We start from the raw sequence: 6,232 nt of genomic DNA on the forward strand, positions 1-6,232 counted from the left end.
AACCTATTAAACAAACAAGCAGGCTGAGAAATAGTCATTCAAAATCATGTTTCCATATCCTACGCCATAAGTAGGCTAATACATGTAGTGACAATAGTATTTCACCTTTATTATGTTAATAGGCCTATGGGATGCGCCTTTAAAATGACATGTGTTTAAATGATGCCTGTAGGGGTGTGTGTATGTAGGGCTTATGCAAGGCCCCTGTTGACCTCCACATTACATGGCAGTTTCATTGTTTTCCTCAGGCCCCCAGAAACTAACCAGTACTCTAGAGCTGAAATGATTAGTCGATTAATAGAGCAATCAATTGACAGAAAATGATTTGGAAACAATTCTGATAATTGATTAGTTGTTGAAATGTTTTTGAGGCAGAAATACCAAAGACAAAAACACTTGTACCAGCTTCTCAAATGTGAATATTTGCGAGTTTTCCCTCCATTCCTATGATAGTAAACAACATTTTGGGGTTTTTGACTTTTGATCAGTCAAAAAAAGCAATTACAGTATGTGAACTTGGGATCCAGGGAATAATGATGGGGACGTTTTTGTTTTTTTTTCCGGACAATATATCCTCATATACGTCATAGCAATTAATTGATCGTTAAATGAAAATAGTTGTCATATGTTTTAAACAATAAAAATAATAGCTGGTGACACAGAGGCCCTCATAAGAGGGGGCCACAAGATGGAGGATGGAGGGTAGAAAAAAAGATATTCACGGTGCCAATGATATACAGGCTGCTCTCTATCAATTTTCTGACCATATATGACAAACATGAGAGATGTCCATCAAGAACTTTTTTACAGCCTAATCCTTCATATGCTCATTTATTATTGATAATAAATAATACATCATTTTGATGGGTTTTCACAAGTAGATTCAGATTGAATTTGCTCAGTTTGCCATTAACATGTATTCAGTCATTTGACATGAAACTGTATTCTGTTCACTTAACTTAATTGGTGCTCGTACTGTATGTAAGGCTTATTTCAATGGCAACACTTGCCTATTTGTATTTACTGCAAATACTCATGTACTTTGCACTAAGTATCATTTAATGCATGGCTTTTATTTTCAGAGTTCTATTTGTAGTATTATTGCAGTGTAGTACTTTTAATTCAATGATGTGACGGCTTTTCCCTAAAGTTATGATGGTAAATAAGTTCATGGTTTGTTTATGTGATGTGGAGCAGAGGTCTAAAGGTTGTTTTTGTTTCCACCTTCAGATGGAGCAACACTACACCTGGACAACGGTCCTGAATCCAAACCCCAGCCGGCAAACCAGCCCACGGCTCGTCCTCCGTGGGGTCCCAGCGCCAGCCTCCCACAGTGGCTCCTTACCTGGCCCCCCAGCTGGATCCTCCTCCTCTCTCTCCTCTTCCACCTCCTCCTCTTGCTCCACTTCAAGCTCCTCCTCTCGCTCCTCTTCTCGCTCCTCTTCTCGCTCCTCCTCTAGCTCCTCCTCTCACTCCTCCTCTCGCTCCTCCTCTCACTCCTCCTCTCACTCTTCCTCTCACTCTTCCTCTAGGTCCTCCTCTCACTCTTCCTCTCGCTCTTCCTCTAGCTCCTCCTCTCACTCTTCCTCTTGCTCCTCCCCAAGCATCTACCCTAGCTCCCCCCTGAGCTCTCCCTCTTATTCCCCCCCTCCAGGGTCAGAGGCGCACCACTGGGCTCTTGTGGCATCAGATCACCCAACCAGGATCATCCTAAGAAGGCTGCCGATGACGAGCTCCTTGATCCAACCTCGGAGACCCAGTGAGCCTTCGGAAGCGGGCCCCCCTGGAACAGCAGAGCCACCCAGTAAGCGTGTGGCAGCGGGCCCCCCTGGAACAGCAGAGCCACCCAGTAAGCGTGTGGCAGCGGGCCCCCCTCGAACAGGTAAGCCACCCAGTAAGTGTGTCGAAGCGGGCCCCCCTGGAACAGGTAAGCCACCCAGTGAGCCTTTGGAAGCGTGCCGCCCTGAAATGCCTGGGTTGTTTGGGAACAGGCCAGAGCCGGAGTGGGCGAAGAACCTGAGGCTTCTCATGGAGAGTAGAGAACCATTCGACTCCATGGGGCGCAAGAGAGCTGTTGAACCTGCAGGTAAGACTCCAGGTAAGCGCTTCAGCCCTGAATCTGAATTCATTTTTTGTTATTCATTTGAATTCATTTGAGCCTAATTTCTTTGAATTAATTTACTTTTTGGCAAATTTCTTTGAATTTATTTGAATTGCTTTAAATTGAGTAGAATTAATTGATTTGAATTCAACTGAATTCTTTTTAATTGCATTAGTTTAAAAGAGCAAGCTCTGGTCAGAACTGTGTTCTTGTTGCTGCACCATGGCTCAGGCAGGGTGTCTGCACAGAGCGAGCGTGATCTGGGGGGGATAGCGTGAACCTCCAACGTGTTTCGACCTCCCAGTGAAGCTCCTCGGTGACAGAAAAAGAAAAGGATGGCGACACCATGTCAAGGAGGTTCATATGTCTGTCGACGCCCACCCTAGACCGACAGAGTCTGCAGTGACAAGGACCTCAGTGCAGCGGTCCACAATAGGTAGAAAAAGGAGAGGAAATGGTTGTTGTGGGAGAAGCTGTGAGAGTAGTGCTAGCAACATGGGTGTAGAAACTGGTGCACCCTGTCACAGGGTCCAAACTGGGAGGGAAAAGTAATCTTAGCAGTAGCAGGTGTAGTTGCGTTAGAGAAGAAAGTATTACAGTAGGAAAGAGAAAGTTTGTGAAAAAGAAAGAAGACAAGAAGCAGCCGGGAAAAAAAGAGAAGAGAAGGGAGGCGAAGAGAAAAGAAAGGAAAAGGTGAGATGAAGATTACAGCAAAGAGAAGAGGAGTTAGGAGGCATTACGACGTGTGAACGCTCTCATGTAAAAAGGTAAATATTTCATGTTATTGTCAGATTTCATGCAAAATGAATTATTCCTCTGTTTACCTGATTTCTAAAGTTTCTAACTATGACCTGCTTGTCTCCCATTTTTCTTCAAGAGGGAGGAGAGGAGGCGGGAGGGCAACGTGACGTGTGAACCCTCTCATGTAAAAGGTAAATATCCATTTATCTAATGTTATTACCAGATTTTGTGCCGTTCAGTCATTTGTTCTTCTCTTCATAAGTTACTTGAAGTTTTCAATTGTTACAGACTCCCTTTTGTCTGCGTTTTATTTTTAGAGAGAGGAGAGGAGAAACAATTAAAGAAGAGAGGAGAAAACAAAACTAGAAAAACGGAGAGGAGCGGAGGCGGGAGGGCAACATGACGTGTGAACTCCCTCTCATATAAAAGGTAAATATCCATTTATCTAATGTTATCATCAGATATTACAAAGTTCACTCTTCCGTTCTTCTATTATTCTGGCCTGTCTTTTTAACTGTTACTCCCTTTTGTCTGCATTTTATTTTTAGAGAAACACAAAGATACCGAAGACAGGAGAAAATGAAACGAGAAGAAAGGAGAGGAGGCGGAGGGCGATATGAAGAGAGAACCCTCTCAGTGGAAAAGGTAACTATCAGTTTATTTCATAGTATCTAAATCATACACATGAATAATTCATCTCTTCACCATTATTCTCTGAATATTTAACTGTTATTCCCCCTTTACTGCATTTGTTTTTATTTTTTTGGAAAGAGAAAAGGAAAAGACAGGATTTAAGAAGAGACTGAAGAGACGGGAAAAGAAGAGAGGAGAAGAGAAAAAGGAGAGCAGAGAAAATGAAATGAAAAGAAACAACAGAAGAAAAATGTAATTATTGATTTACTGAAATGTTATTATCACATTCATGAAGTAATAAATCATTAACCTGGTCACATGTATTCTCTTCAGATTTAACTGTGGTTCCCCTTTTGTCTGCATTTTGTTTTAGAGAGAGAAGAGGAGAAACGATCAAAGAGAAGGGACAAGACGAGAAAAGAAAAGACGTTAAAAAAGAAGAGAAAATGAAATGAGGAGAAACAACAGAAGAAGAGAGGGGAGAGGAGCAATATGACGTGTGAAAGCTCTCATGTAAAAGGTAAATATCAACTCATGCACTCTTATTGTCAGAAATGATGAAGTGATCGAGACGTCATCTGTTAGTTATCCAACCGCACTTAACCAATCCTCATCAAACTCTACCTGCCAAACAAAATGATTCACACTGTGCACAAAGGTGAATTCAGTAGGAAACTAAATTCTCTGAACAGCAGTCTGAAGGCAGCTTGACCTTTATCACAGCACATGTAATAACTTGATGAGTCTGGTCTGAAATGTCTTTCAGCTCTTGTGTTTTGCTTTGCAGTCAAGGGAACCCTGAACTGCCACTTGATCAACTACAAGTCAACCAGATTTCTACAGAGACCTTTGCTGTGATCAAACAGTGCAAACAAAGCCTTTTAAATACTGAGTGATAACAGGAAGAAACATCTCAGTTTGGACTCTGTTGTTCCTGTTTTACCAGCAGGTTTTACTTTTGCAATCGAAGTGTGTTTTCATATTGTTATAGGCTACTATTATTTCAAGTACAGAGCAGGCCTGTGACAATGCACAAGAGGCGCAAACCATTTCCAAATTTCAGCTTCAGTGAGGTGATTGCATGAAGTGGGGAAAATGATGTGACCCTAAATAAAACCCCTTGAAAGCATCTGAATTAACTCTGGGTTGTTTGTGGTGTGGTGCTTGATTATTCTGTCCTCCTCTGTCTCCTAACATACTACCATTGTCCTGCAGGTTTCTCCAAACACCTGGTCAACTTGATCAGAGTTGAGCTATGATAGAAATACAGAGTGCAACTGATATAATGCCTGAACATCACGGCCTATATATGTAGTAAAGAATTCAGATTTATACCGGCTGCCGGGTTCTTTAATGGCCATGTTTTTAGGACACATGTAGTTTGCTTTGCTACGTAACTAATTGGATAAACATCAAAAGAATGACACACAATCTATCTTCTATGGTTGGTATGGTTGAGGGCTGCATTACATCATTATTACTTTGAGACATTATCTTATCTCACAAATGTGAATATGCCACGACACTGTTGCAAAAATAACTGTGTAAGCCCACGGGTTTCCATTAAAATCAATTTTTGGTTCAAAAAAAAAACCCAACTCATACATGAATGTGTTGGATTTCAATACCATGCAATGATATTCATTAGGCTTTGTACTGTGTGATATGTATTGGTGCAAATGCATGCAGAGTGTTACTGTTGAGTGAAAACCTGTTTTGTCTTCAGAATAGAATAAAATATTTTAGTTCAGCAGCGTTTAGTTCTATATAAAACATAGCAGCTGTTTCTGAGTTATTACTTGAACTTCTAAAAATGGGGAAATCTGCTCAGCACATCACTTCTATGAAGTCCATCTCTCTTTAGTAATATTTCTAGAGTCAGAAAGCACTTTAGAAGACATATATTAAAATCTATCTGGACATATCGTAGATTTCCTCTTTCTGCTGGTTGACACTTCAGCTCTGTCATAAAAAGAAAGATGCCAGAACGTAAGTGAGTATAAAATATCGCCAGTAACCGGCTGGCAGGCGAGCAGTGGTGTTGCCCTAAATGTTCCCTCTGTCATCATACGACGGTAGTTTGGGAGTAATGGTGGCTACTGGACTGTAAAAAGAAAGGAAGACACTCTACTACTTTTGGCTTATCTCTGAATGTAACACTAAAAAGAAATGGCTGAGCATTCTTGGGGTTCGTTGAGACAAGGCTGTGTGTGGGTGGAGAGGGTTGGAGAGGGTTGACCTTATAGGATAAGGTCAGTGGCAACACCCTGACAGCAATTAACATGTAGCTCTATGCATCCGTCTGTTTTTATATTGTTTACAATGTATTATCCAAGACATTGTTTGCAATAAGGGGATAATTTATTAATCGTTGACCCCTGTACACATGTGTAGACCATGTTTTTATATGTAAGGGCTTTGCGATTTTGTTCATACTGTGCTCACATGCTTCATATTCCTGATAAAGTTGTATTTAATCAAACTGCCACAAACGGAAATGGTAAGTGTTGATAAGGATTCTTTGATTTGCACTTAGTGTAAAATAGTAGCAAGGCTGCATGTACGACCAGACTCATAAGGAGACTGAAGCCAAACTTTTTACAGTTAACAGGTAGGAGGAGACACTGCAGAACACTGCCGAAGCTCAACTCATCCCCTCTTTGTCTTTGTGAAACTTCACGTACTCCAGTTTGCATTTGCACTCAGTCTGCCTCTACGTGTAGACCGTGGTCAGGTGCGACCCTCCGCCGCTGGGGT

The sequence above is a fragment of the Xiphias gladius genome, chromosome 23 (genome assembly GCF_016859285.1).
Source record: "Xiphias gladius isolate SHS-SW01 ecotype Sanya breed wild chromosome 23, ASM1685928v1, whole genome shotgun sequence".
Taxonomy (NCBI): Eukaryota; Metazoa; Chordata; class Actinopteri; order Istiophoriformes; family Xiphiidae; genus Xiphias; species Xiphias gladius.